We start from the raw sequence: 14,816 nt of genomic DNA on the forward strand, positions 1-14,816 counted from the left end.
CTCGGTAACACCTCTGATATCCAGCTGAAATATCAGACAGCTTAGGAAGAAGGCCACGCCCTGTCAAAGCTTAAAATCAAGCCCCAGCAAGATCCCTTCCAAACCAGCTCAGCTGAAGAAGAAATGGGATTTTAGTTTGTTTGTTTAAAAGGAGGATAAAAGCAGGATGAGTGCACTAGACCAATCGTGCTGAAGACAGTGGGGAGGTTGTGTTTTATGAGGGGGGAGGTGAAGAAGGAGGAAGAGGAAACAGCACACGGAAAGGCTCAGAAATGATGCAAGTGGGTTCCCCAGAGCCAAGGGAAGAACTGTGTTTCATTAATACCAAACTCAGATTTCCCCCCATTTTAGCATCTCTGAAATTAGACATGACTTACAATATAACATGTTTTATCATTTGAATTGAAACAATTTTTTTTTCTAATGTCACATATAGGGTCTGACAATTAAGTTTGTGAACTCATCCTAGATGTATATCACTCAGATCACCTTCAAAGTGCTTCTTTTGGGAATCTATGCATCGATGCCAGTGCCTAGTCCACCCGTCAAAGCAATGTTGGAACTCTTTTTCTGGAATGGCCATCAGAGCTGTCATCACAAGAATGTCAGAGTTTGAATTACAGCAACAAACAAACATTAAATTTCTTGTTAAACTTGGCAAGAGTGGAAGTGAAATCTGGGGCATGTTAGTCTAAGTTTTTGGGGATAATGCCATGAAGAAAACAGCAGTGTACAAATGGATTAAACACTTTTCGGAAGGGAGAGAAAGAGCCACTGATGAAGAGAGGTCAGGACGGCCAGTAATGAGCAGAACTGATGAAAACATTGCAAAAATTCATCAAATTGGGTGTCAAAATCATCTGCTGACTGCGAGAACCATAGCAGAACAAATAAACATTGATAGAAAAACAGGAAAATGTTAACTGAAAATCTTGGCATGAGTAAGGTATGTGAAAAATGATCCCAAAGAAGTTCTGGTATCACAACAATGCACCAGCTCACACAGCACTGTCTGTGAGGGAGTTTTGAGCCAGTAAACAAATAACTGTATTGGAACACCCTCCTTACTCACCTGATCTGGCCCCTAGTTACTTTTTTCTTTACCCAAAGATAAAGGAAATATTGAAAGGAAGACATTTTGATGACATTCAGGCCATCAAGGTTAATATGATGACAGTTCTGATGGCCAGTTCAGAAAAAAAGTTCCAAAATTGCTTTGATGGGTGTACTATGCACTAGTGTCAGTGCATAGTTTCCCAAGGGGTTACTTTGAAGATGACCGTAGTGATATTCAGCAATGAGGTATGTAGCACTTTTTCTAGGATGAATTTGCGAACTCAGTTGTCAGATCTCGTGAAATAATGGTGCATCTTGTGGTTCGTGATGTTTCAGATTTAATGAAATGTGGCCATTCCTGTTAGACTTGTGTGAAATGCACAAGGTAAGAAGCAAAAAGAATAGAGGTTGACAAAGTCAGTAGTTGGGTATATCTGCAACCCAGATGAAGGGGCCGAATTTTATTCCAAGTGTAATGGAAAGGATTTTAACAGGGGACTTACTTGATCAGATTTGTATATTTGGGAAAATAACTGATGTCGTTTAATTATTTGTCCCCTCCAACTCTCATTTTGGAATGTGATACCCAGTGTTGGAGATGAGGCTTGTTGGGAGGTATTTGGGCCATGGGGATGGAGTAATGAGTGAGTACTTACTCTACTAGTTCATGTGAGATCTGGTTGTTTAAAAGAAACTGCACCTCCTTCTCTCTGACCATGTGATGCCAACTCTGTTTTACCTTCTGCCATGAGTGGAAGCTTCCTGAGGTCCTTATCAGAAGCGGATGCTGACACCATGCTTCTTGTATAGTCTGCAGAACTGTGAGCCAAATAAACCTCTTTTCTATATAAATTACCCAAACTCGTACCGGGCTTGGTGGCTCAGCCTGTAATCCCGCGCTTTGGGAGGCTGAGGTGAGTGGATTGCCTGAGCCCGCGGGTTCGAGACCCGCCTGGGCAACTTGGTGAGACCTCATCTCTACAATAAATCAAAAAATTAGCCGGGCGTGGTAGTGTGCACCTATAGTTCCAGCTACCTGGAAGGCTGAGGCGGAAGGATCGCCGGAGCCCAGCAGGTCGAGGCTGCAGTGGTCAGGAGCGGCCACTGCACTCCAGTCTGGGTGACAGAGTGAGACTCCAACTCAAAAAAAAATAAAAATAAGAAAAAAATTAATTACCCAGCCTCAGGCATTCCTTTACAGCAATACAAACAGACTAAGACAATAACCTTGTCCGTAATGGGAGAGGAGATGGTTGGAAGGGAGCCTGGGGAGAAGATTTAAGAGGTTGTTGGAATAACCCAGAGGGAGATGATGGTCATCTGGACTGGGGTTGCAGGTGTGGGATGGAGAATGTGGGATTGAAAGAAACCGGCTGGTCTCAAACTCCTGGGCTCAAGCAGTCCTCCTACCTTGACCTCCCAAAGTGCTGGGATTACAGGTGTGAGCTACTGTGCCCAGCTAGTAACTTCTGTTTTTATTTAGCACAATTAAAAGAAGAAATACAAGATGGGGGGAAACGTTTATGATATACATAAGGAGGTCTTATAATTTAGTAATAAAAAGAAAAATTCAATAGAGAAAGGGACAACACACATTAACAAGCACCTCTCAAAAGCAGAAATTAAAAATGCCAAAATATATTAGAAAAATGTTTCAGACTTACCAGTAGCAAGGAAATGCTAATTAAAGCAATAATGCCTCAATCAAATGGCAAGGAGATATAAATGTGAGTGCAATAGTATTGGCCAGGTTGTAGAGGAAAGTGTTCTTTAAATTATTGCAGGGGATCAAGGGGACCAGCCCTAGCAATATTTAAGCACTTATACTATATAGAGAGCACATCTTTACCGTAATTCCTTAAGAAAGTAGTCTGACATTTATGCAGAGATATATGTATAAATATCTTATTTGTCTATTGTTATGTATCATAAATTGTTGGAAAAAGCATGGAAGTCCAATAATAGAGAATTGGTTAAAACAATCATGGCATGCCCATCAGCTCTTAGAGTTGTAGAATAATTATATGTTGACATAGAAAAATGATCAACATATATTGTGAAGTCAAAATAAGGAGGATTACAAACCAGCATGTTTACCATAGATTCAATTTTTTGTGCAACACCAACAACAAAAGCTCTGATTAAGGACATAGACAAAAGTGAAGAGGTTTTAGATTAGACTGTTTAACAGCCATAGCCCTTGGTTGGTGAGATAATAATAATTTTTTAACTTTGCAGTATTTGGTACTTTTTCATTTTTGTTCATCAAATCTATGAATTCTGTAACAATTTTTAATATGCACATAGGTAGGTAATCAAGTGAATGAAATGACTACTTAGAGTTATGAACTAAAACCAGTTAAATTCTAAAAATGATGACTCACATTTTAGGACATGGGCCTTTACCACTTTTTGTTTATAGTACTTGAACATCAGGGCTGGTTATCTCTTGAAAACACTATCTTTTTACTTTACACTAAAAAATCATGCTTTGCTTATGCCACAAAAATTATGCTTCCTGCATTTAAGAAAATGCCTTGCTACCTATTTACCCGAGTAAGAGGGCATGAATGCAGTTGGCCCAGTCAAAAAAGAAGGAAGGCCAGAACACATCCCACAGGAAATTGTCAATGAATCCATAAAGTGATTTTTTTTTGCTAATCTTTATTTTATACTTTTAAGGTTTTGATTCCAAGTGAGCATTATCCCTAGGTACCTTTATAACTTTATAGTTTTTATAAGCAGGTCGAGGCTGAGGTGAGACGTGATCATGTCACTGCATTCCAGCCTGGATCACAGAGTGAGACTCAGACTCAAAAAAAAAAAACCACCCAAAAATATCAACTGTATCCTGTGAGGTTAGTAACTGAGAGCTAGGCAGGAAGCCGGGGGAGGGAGGTCAGATGGCTTGTTCAGTTTGCAGCTGGCAACCTGAGTCCAACCCAGATGACTCAGGTTGTCATCTGCAAAACTGACTGATTTGCACCCAGACCCCTGGACTTGACCTGTGTGCTTATCTCTGGTCACCAGAACCCTCCAAGTAGGTGCATCATAGTAACTGAATTTGGGTAGAGCTTTTTCAACAAATATTTTTGAGGCAATATGAAATTTACGGGATGCTCTAAGTGTTATAAAATGTAAAGGATCACCTCTTTTTATTTTTACTTCGCATCTCACTTTCATAACCTGGCTGGGATTGGGAAGTTTTGTGTTATTTGGCTTTGTCATTTGGAAGACCCCGTCAAACCAGACAGATAGACATGGTCTTAGATTATAGGCAGTCCCCTGACTGGAGGGTTGGGGATGACAAACTCCAAGAGTTCCCTAGGTCAGAGTTTTGATGATGATGATGATGATGTCAGAGTCTCACTGTCTCTCAGGCTGGACTACAATGTCGTGATCACAGCTCACCACAGCCTCCACCTCCCGGGTTCCTTCTGCTTCAGCCTTCCAAGGAGCTGGGACTACAGGCATGCACCACCATCCTGGCTATTTTTTTTTTTTTTTTTTTTGTAGAGGTGATATCTCCCTGAGTTACCCACACTGGTCTCGAACTCCTGGGTTCAAGTGATCTTTTTGCCTTGGCTTCCCCAAGTGCCAGGATTATAGGCATAAGGCAACTGCTCCCAACCTTAAATCAGTTTTAAAAGCCTATGGACAGTATTGAGTCGAGTGTGAAAGCCTTTGGCTGTATTTCTCTGTCACAGTTGTCCTATTCCTGGCTAGTCTTCAGGGCAGGTGCCCACATCTTTGATGAGGATAATAAGGGAGAAAAATAATTTTCTTCCTCGTTCAGGCAGTTACTGAGAACACACACCGGTCAGGCACCATGCTAAATATTAGATATACATTATCTCATTGAAGCCACCCTATGTGACAGGTATATACCCATCTTACAGTTGAAGAGTTAAATGATTTTCCCAAGGTTACCCGCTAGCAGTTGGAAATCAAACCTAGATTTTTCTAATTCCAAAATCTGTGGGTTGCTTTTTTAAAAAATTACATTATATAACTATTATAATTTTTCCTCATGGAAGCCAGAGAGAGATGGTTAGAGAAAGGCTGATGACGTCAGGCAGCTGCGCCCACACTGAAACCGGTCCTTGCTCTGGGTTCTGTGGCGCCCAGAGCGTGGGTGTCACTGCAGCCATCCCAGGATGCCGATGCCAGCCTCAGAGCTCCACTCTTCATCCCCGTCTAGTTATGTGTCATGGATCAAACATCCCATTACAACCATACATACTCAGGGCCGAACCTGGAGTACAATAGCTACCCCAGAAAAAATGGCATGGAGCCAAGCATCGTGACGTGCACCTGTAGTCCCAGCTACTCTGGAAGCTGAGGTGGGAGGATCGCTTAAGCCCAGCAGTTCAAGGCTGCAGTGAGCTACAGTCATGCCACTGCACTCCAGCCTGGGATATGGATCGAGATTCAGTCTCTTAAAAAAAAAAAAAAAAAGGCAGAGTCAGCCATGCAGAGGCCAGAAGCCTGCTTTTATCAGTGTCAGATTTGCTCCTGTCCTCTGTTCTCCTGTGGGCTGGGCTCTATCATGGAACTGGCCCATGGACACAAGATTTTTAGGCCAGTTGAAAGGTAGAACCCTAGCCCAGGAAGTAGCAAAAGGGAGTATGAGATGTCAAAATTAGCAAGCTCATGAAATGCTGCTCTCCCAAGGTTGCTGCAGACCCAGCTATGGCATGATTTACGGGGTGTGGGGGTCTCACTAGCTGGAACAGAAGTGGGTTCTCTCCTCTGTCATCAGCAATAGGAAGGGTTTCTGTTCTACCTTCTCACCAGCCATGCTGTTTCTTGTGCACTTCCCAGGAAAAAGTGTGTCTGTAGATTGCATTGCTCGAAACCTCCAGGAAGCCTTTCATTGCTGTGTAAAATGCTCAGAGTAAAGTATGGTCCTCAAGAACAGGATATGATTTTTAAAATAATAATATAGGAAAATAGAGAAACCAAGCACATGAACATTTCTTTCTTTCTTTCTTTTTTTTATTATGAAGTTGTGGGGTACAGTTAAGGGTTAGGTATACAATTGCGTTTCATTCAGTCACCCTGTTGATATGGGGTGTTTCCCCGTTCCCAGACAGATATTTGCTACTGTTAATCCCATCTCCCTCCCCCTACCATAGTTTCCCAGTACGGTCAGTCATTTTCATATATTATTACATTGGATGTTTAAGGTCCATTATATGAGTAAGAACATGTGATACTCGGATCTTTGTTTCTGTGAGAGGTCACTCAGTATTATACACTCTAGTTCCATCCAGGTTGCTGCGAAATTCATGATTTTGTTCTTTTTTATGGCTGCGTAGTATTCCATCATGTATATGTACCACATTTTTTTAATCCAGTCCTCTTTTGATGGGCAGCATGGCTGTTTCCAGGTTCTTGCTATTGTGAACACTGCTGCCATAAACATGTGTGTGCAGGTATCTTTTTTATAGAGTGATTTGTGTTCTTCAGGATATATTCCCAATAGGGGTATTGTGGGGTCATATGGGAGGTTGGTATTTAGAGCTTTTAGGAATCTCCACACTGCTTTCCACAGAGGTTGCACTAGTTTACACTCCCACCAGCAGTGTAGAAGTGTTCCCTTTTCACTACACACTCTCCAGCAGCTGTTATTTTTTGAGTTGTTGATAATTACCATTCTGACTGGAGTTAGGTGGTATCTCAGTGTGGTTTTGATTTGCATCTCCCTGATGATTAGTGAGGTTGAGCATTTCTTCATGTGTTTGTTGGCTGCTCGAATGTCTTCTTTTGTGAAGTGTCTGTTCATGTCTTTTGCCCATTTTATAATGGGGTTGTTTGTTTTCTTCTTTTCAGTATGTTTCAGTTCCTTGTAGATCCAGGATGTTAAGCCTTTGTCAGACTTAGGGTTGGCAAATACTTTTTCCCAGTCTATAGGCTGTCTCCCTAACATTTCTTTTTAATTATCCAGTTAAACAGGACTCTTTTGGCTCCAAAAATGCACCGTGCTGCTTCTTCTTTCTTCTTTTGAGTCGGGGTCTCACTGTGTCCCCCAGGCTGGAGTGCAGTGGTACTATCACAGTTCACTGCAGACACAACCTCCTGGGCTCAGGTGAGCCTTCTGCCTCAGCCTCCCGAGTAGCTGGGACTACAGGTGCATGCCACCAATTAACTTTTTTAATTTTTTGTAGAGACGAGGTCTTAACTATGTTGCCTAGGTTGGCCTTGGTCTTCCAAAGTGCTGGATTCTTCTCCTCCTCGTCTTCCTCCTCCTTTTCCTCCGCCCCCCCGAAACAACATCTCCCTCTGTCATCCAGGCTGGAGTGAATCATAGCTTACTGCAGCCTTGAACCCCTGGGCTCATCAATCCTAGTGTGTCAGCCTCCTGAGTAGCTGGGATTACACCTCGCTCCTTCTTGCTGTTGAACATTGTGAGGGTTCCTCTGCATGGATCCCCTTCCCTCCCTATGACCAGGCTAACTCCTATCACTTCTCAGGTCTCAGTTTAACTTCACTTCTTGGGGAAAAACCCATGAGCTCCTAAACCAGGTCAGATCCCCCTGTTATGCACCCTGGACTCTCAATTCACTTAGTACATGTGCAATTCATACATTATGTAATTACTTTTTCATTTCCTCCCCTACCCCCCATGAACTACTGTGGGAGGAGAATGGATCAGATCTGGACAATTACTTTTTTTTTGTAAACAACATTCTTCCCCTCTTGGTCATGGACTGCAGATGTCCCAATATGGCTTCCCAGCTTCTACTTAGCCAATGTCCTCCCTTGCGCCAACACCACCCAGGGAGGAATCAAATGCAGATCTCAACAGCATGTCTCAGGTGTGACTTAAAAAACCAGGGCTTGACCTGGTTCTGCTTCAGAGTGACCAAGACAGACTTGGTCACTGCTATTTTCCCAGGACATGCATGGAACTTGGTTCACTGTTAGTGCTCACTAGATGCTCACTGGATGATTGAATGAATGTTGGATGCATGGCAGCCTGGTTGATCTACTGCACAAGATATTCCCAATGGCCATTGTTAGGGTGGCCTATGTCCTCCTGTACTTGGGATAGTCCATAGTCCTGGTCCATGTCAGCTGTCCTTTCTCTCTCGAGTGTCCCCATTTGGATGATATTTTATTTGGACAACATAATGAAAGTGTCTACTAGTTCAGATTCTTCTTCCTATTAAATAAAAGTATCTTAATGAATAAATCAAGATTATTTCAAGGTATTCAATTTTTTGAACCAACTTTTATGTAGTCCAGCCAGCAAATATTTTAGATCTGTGCTCTGTGCTAGAAATGAAGATATAAGTTTTTTCTCTTGTCTGCAGAAAGTGGTTTGCCATAAGCCTGCTGTTGCCCCATGCATTTTGTAAAAGTCAATACTGACCCCTGATTTTTTCGTGTGTGTGTGTGTGTGTGTGTGTGTGTGTGTGTGTGTGTGTGTGTGTGTCAGGCTCTCACTCTGTCCCCCAGGTTGGAATGCCATGTCGCAATCACAGCTCACTGCAGCCTCGAGTTCCTGGGCTCAGGTAATGCTTCCATCCTCCTGAGTAGCTGGAACTACAGGTGTACCACCATGCCTGGCTAATTTTTTGACCTTTTGTAGAGATGTCTTGCTATGTTGTCCAGGCTAGTCTCAAACTCTTGGGCTCAACAATCCTCCCACCTTGGCCTTCAAAAGTACTGAGATTACATGTGTGAGACACTGCATCCAGCCTGATTTTTATTTTTATTTTTTCAGAAGAAAGGGAGAGTCTGTCATAATACTATTTTTTCTAGTGTCTAACACTCAAGTCCTGAGTGGAAACATTGCCCACCACAGAAGGTGGTAGTGAAAAAACACCTCCCTTGGGACTCTAAACTCTATTCTTACATTGCTCTTAGATTCAACAAAAATTTGCATGTCAGTCACTTTTTTCTTATTACAAAAGTAATAAATGCTCAATTTGAAAAATTAGAAAATACAAATATTCAAAGGGAAGAAAATCTAAATCACTGTAATCCCAACATCCAAAGATGGCCACCATAAGTATTTGGAGATCATTTCCCCCATGGAGATACATACTTTTTATTTTATAAAATGAAATATTAGGCCAGGCATGGTGGCTCATGCCTATAATCTCAGCACTTTGGGAGGCCAAGGCTTGGGCCCAGGAGTTCAACACCAGTCTGGACAACATAGTAAGACATAGTAAGACTTCATCTCTACAAAAAATTTTAAAAATAAAAATTAACAGGGTATGGTGGTAGTGTGCACCTATAGTCCCAGGTACCTGAGAGACTAAGGCTGAAGGATTGCCTGAGCCCAGGAGTTCGAGACTGCAGTGAGCCGTTGATCATGCCACTGCACTCAAGCCTGGGTGACAGAGTGAGACTCTGACTCAAAGAAAAAAAAGGGGGGTGGGCAGGCTTGGTGCCTCAGCCTATAATCCCAGCACTTTAGAAGGCTGAGGTGAGTGAATTGCTTGAGCCTGCAGGTTTTAAATCAGCCCAGGCAACTTGGCGAGACCTTGTCTCTACAATAAAAATTAAAATAAAAAAATAAATTAGCCAGGTATGGTAATGCGTGCCTGTAGTTCCGGCTACTTGGAAGGCTGAGGCAGAAGGATAGCTGGAGCCCAGCAGGACGATGCTAGGGTGGCTGTGAGCATGCCACTGCACTCCAGCCTGGGCAACAGAGTGAGACTCTAACTCAAAAAGAAAAATGGGGAAAAGAAAAAGGTGGGGAGTTGAAAGAATATTAATTTAGAAAGTAGAGCATAATCTAACTAACACACCTGTATTATTTAGCATCAGAATAAATAAATGTGAACCTCTGGTAATAATATATGGGTGTACACATGCATATCTCTGTGTGTATAAATAAAACATTGCAGATAAAGTTGGTGTCCCCTTGGTTCTTCTCTGAAGTGCCAGTCCCCTTTCTTCTTCCCTAGGAGCAACCGTTAACCTGAATTGATATGTCTCCTTCCAGGATGTGTGTGTATGTAGCATGTGTGTTAGTATTATTTATGTAAATGGTAATTACTGTGCATATTGATCTGTAGTCTATCACTTTCATTCTTGGTGTCTTAGATCTTGCCATGTTGACATAGGTAGCATGAACTGATTCTTTTAAACAGCAGCGCGGTATGCTGTTGTATCAATAGATCACATTTTATCTATTCCTGTATTGTTAAAATTTTGATTGTTTACAATATTTTTCTGCTACAACAAATGCTGCAAGGAATCTCCTTGTACAGGTTTTCTTGAGTACTTATTAAGGCTATTTCAATATTTCGATATGTGTACTTAGGACTAGAATTTCTGGGTTGAAGGATACACACGTTTCAGGATTGCCAAGTTGACTTCCAAAGTGGCTTTGCCAATATGCACTCACTCCACCCACATTTAAAAGTTCCCATTTCTACATATCTTCATCAGCAGTTGGTATTGTCAGGCTGTTTACATTTTGCCAGTCTAATAGGCTAGAAATTGTAACCCACTCTTCTTTTTTATTACCTTTCCCATGATTGCATGTGAATGTGTTTTGTCAACTGCTTTCCACACTCAATGTATCTTGAACACCTTCCCACACACATAAATATTCTTCCATGCAATTTTAAGGCATATTATTTTGTATGACTGTTCCCCTGTTTAGTGAATGTCTTGCCATTGAACATTCCCAATTATGCTTCTAAGTGTTTGCTATTCTAAACAGCACACGAGCGATTTACAGTTGTGAAGAGGATGAATTTTAGATTCAGACAAAACCTGGCTTTCAGTCGGGGACCACCACTTGCCAGCTGTGCAACCCTTGGCAAGTCCCTTAGGGAAAAACAGGAGTAACACCCACCTTCCCAGGTCTCATGATACAGCAGGGTGACTGAGAGTTCAGCCGCTATATCCAGCTACTGTTTGATTCCCGATTCTGCTACTTACTGGCTGTGTGACCTTAGGAAAGTTCTTCAACTTCTCAGTGCCTCAGTTTCCTTGTGTGCAAAATCAGGGTTGATGACAGCACAATGAACTTACCTCACAGGGTTTTTGAAAAGAGTATAGAATATAATGGATGACTTTTCACAGTGCTTGGCATGTAATAATATCTAGGATTAATTCTATCCCTGTTATTCAAGTCTAGTTGAAATAAAATAGAATTGGGGCACCAAACACTATCTGTATGGTCCATTCAACTTGAAGAAGTTGAAACTCAGAGGAATTAGGGATTGGCCAAGTTCTACAGCTGGTTGCTGTCAGCTGGAGAAATGGAAACAAAAGGAGAGTGGCCTTCAGGGAGCCTTCTCTGGTATTTCTGACCACATTGTGATGGGGAAAGTGAGAATTTGTAAACAGGTAGCCCCATCCCTGAAGCAAACTTTCATTCCACAGTCCCATAACAATTTTAAGAGGATGGCCTTGCAGTATCTGCTGCTCACCAGTCACTGTGTTGGGCACAGATTTGGTCTAGGGCACCACAAGGTAGATGTTGAAGAGAGGTTTGGGGACTACAGATGCCAGAGCTAAGATAGGAATAGCTCTAGGTGGTCCTAAGAGGACGGAAAAAGACCAGGCAGCAGTTAAGAAGTCACATGACCAGCCAAGAAAGAACTGTTACAGCCAGCTATAAAGACAAAGAGCCAATAAGGCCCTGAAAAAACAAACAAACAAACAGGAGGTAGTCAAACCAGCTAAGACCAGCTGGATCTAACATGGTGACAGATTTGACTGGCGAGCAGCCTCCACTCATTAGCACACCAAATGACATGCCTACCAGTGCAATGACAGTTCCTGTTTTGACCAAATAAGGACAAAAGGGGATGGAACCCAATTTCAGGAAATCTCCACCTCTTTCCCAGAAAATCCACGAACATTTCACTCCTTAGTTAGAGATAGCTATAGGAGAAAACCCCCAACTCCTCGAGTATGCCCACATTTCCCCTCTCTTGAGTGTGTATTTTTGCTTTACAATAACTCTCCTTTGCTTTTGCTTCACTTTGACTCATCTTTGAATTCGTTCTCATGACAGTGTCATGAACCTGGTTACTGGGCTGAGGTTGAGGGCCTCTCCCGCTTCAGAAGACCCTTCCATGCCCTCCGGCATCCAAGCCCTGAGATGCAAAACCCTGTGTGATCTGCTCATTGCCAAGAAACCAGAGCCTGTCCACCAGGAGAGCCTGTCATCATTTCCCTTGAGGGACCTGACCTGTGACAGTGGCCACCAATAAATCAAAAGCTCTAATTGGCTGTCAGAGGGTCCCCAGGAACCCGCATGGTTAGGAGATGCAAATTGCTGGGCATTGTGTAACCCTTTCTGACCCATATGTCTTGTTGCTGTTCACATAATTTGTCATTTCTCCTAGAGCAGGCTGGGGACACCTAATCTCGCGGCTTGCTTGGCCTTGGCCCAGCCTGACAGCAGGTGCAGACAGCCAGTTGGGTGTCCCTGTGGCCAGGAAGACTGATAAGAACCGAAGATAGAGGACTTCATTTTCCATAAAGCCTTTCTCCCACCCTTTTTACTTATTCTGTTCCACTTTGAACTAATTCCTGAATTTCTGTCACTCAGATAGACAATGGGGACATTTCCAAAAAAGCATTAAATACAGTTTTCCTTTAAGGGCAACTCTCCTGGGTATCCAGAAGATTATCCAAATATAGGAATATTACCAATGAGATTTCTGGAGATTCTTCTCAATCCTATCTCCCTATGCTAGGATATGTAGAAACACATTCTAAAGCTATTAGACATGTTTATCAGCACTCATTTTATACTTACAATATTTTGATAAATTAAAAAATGTCTCTTCCTTTCAAGACTTTTTTGGAAGAATATAGGTCATGTGTATACATAATTTTTTACTTAAAAATATCTCTTACCCCCTTCTTTCCTTTTAGGTCCTTCTCTCTCTGTGTGTTGGATTTGAGATCAACTTTACAATTCATTGAGATCAAATTTAGAATTCATTAGAAAGGCAAGGCTGGACGTGGTGGCTCACACATGCAGTCCCAGCACTTTTAGAGGCCAAAGCGGGAGAACTGCTTGAGCCCACGAGTCAGAGATCAGCTTGGGCAACACAGTGAGACCCCAGTCTCTACAAAAAAATTAAAAATAAAAAAATTAGCCGGGTGTGGTGGTGTGCACCTGTAGTCCCAGCTACTCAGGAGGCTGAGGAGGAAGGATAACCTTAGTCCAGCAGGCTCACCGAGGCTGCAGTGAGTGATGGGTGTGGCACTGCACTCCAGCCTGGGTGACAGAGGGAGACCTGGATTCAAAAAAATTAAAAATTAAAAAAAGGCAATACATCTACTGTCAGTTTGGGATAATTATTAAAAGCAGCTAATTAAGGGATGAATTAGCTTTTCCTGGAGAGGAAAGCAGTAACAGAGTGGGGAGAACTGAAGGTGAAACAAAGAGGGGGATGGATCCAGAACACAGTTGGGGTGAGGAGGCCAGGACTGGGGCCAGGGACTGCCTTGGAGAGGAGTAGGGACGTCTGCTCGCCTGGGGTGGGGGTGGGGGGTGGGAGGAGCAAGGTGAATATGAGGAAAGCAGGTAGGAAGCTGAGCCCAGTTCCCTGTGGAGGCTGAGGCAGATTCTTGACAGGTCGTGAATGAGGAAGGGGCTACCAGACACACATGTAGATGCTTTTGGTCATGTGACAAAAGTTCCCATTAAAAGCTCACCCTGGCATCCCCAGAGCTGCTGGTGAGAGTGGAAACGGGAACAACCACTTTGGGCAAGTGTTAGGCAGAGTGGCAAATGACAGTGGCCACAAATCTTTTGTTCCTTCTCCCATTCGGAGTCAGGTGGAGCTTCCCTGAATGACCAGCAGAATGTGGAAGTGATGCTACATGACTTCTGGGGCTCAGTCAGAGGCGGCCTTGTGACTTCTGTCTCTTTTTTTAATTAAAAAAAATTTTTTAAAGCAGATCTCACTGTGTCACCCAGGTTGGAGTGTAGTGGTGCAATCACAGGTCACCGGAGCCTCAACCTCTTGGGCTCAGGTAATCCTCTTGCCTCAGCCTCCCAAGTAGCTGGGATGACAGACATGTGCCACCACACCTGGCTTATTTATTTACAAGCATGTGCCACCACACCTAGCTTGTTTGCTTTTGGAGATCGGTTCTCTCTATGTTGCCCAGACTGGTCTTGAACTCCTGGGCTCAAGCTATTCTAAAGCGCTGGGATTACAGGCATGAGCCAGCACTTGGAATTTAATTTTTATTTCAATGGTTTGGAAGGGAGTACTGAAAGCACAGACCGAGAGTAGGAGGCCATTTTTCATCTTGTTCTTAAACCCTGACACAACGATGAGAAAGTAGAAGCTATGCTTTTGGAGAAATGCACACTTTAGGTATAATTAACTTTAACGACTTTGTCTTTTCAGAAACAGACTTCCAGGTATCAGAGGTATCTCATAGTGGCAATCAAGCTTGCCTAGAGTAAAGGGAATTTACAAGGCCTAAGACATCACACATTGGGCAAGGACTGTAAAAGTCATGAAACTTGTAATTACAAAAGTTATAACCGCTCAGAGGGGGAGCAGGTGGGGATTCGATCTTCCAGTAAATTGGGCCCTATCTACAGGGAAGCCAAGGATCCCCCAAAGCTACCCACTGGGAAAGCCTAGGAGATCAGGGGAGGTGCACCCTCCACTAGCTCCAAGGAATGTCGTTTGGGAAGGTGCAGGAGAAGTTGAATCCTTGTCACACCCTTCTCTAGGGGCTATGATAATGTGGGCGGACATTAATGGCTCTCTGTGTCACAGGATCTCCAAGACATCCACAGG

This window comes from Carlito syrichta, unplaced genomic scaffold (genome assembly GCF_000164805.1).
Source record: "Carlito syrichta isolate Samal-C Ts95f unplaced genomic scaffold, Tarsius_syrichta-2.0.1 Scaffold306975, whole genome shotgun sequence".
In the NCBI taxonomy this organism is placed as follows: domain Eukaryota; kingdom Metazoa; phylum Chordata; class Mammalia; order Primates; family Tarsiidae; genus Carlito; species Carlito syrichta.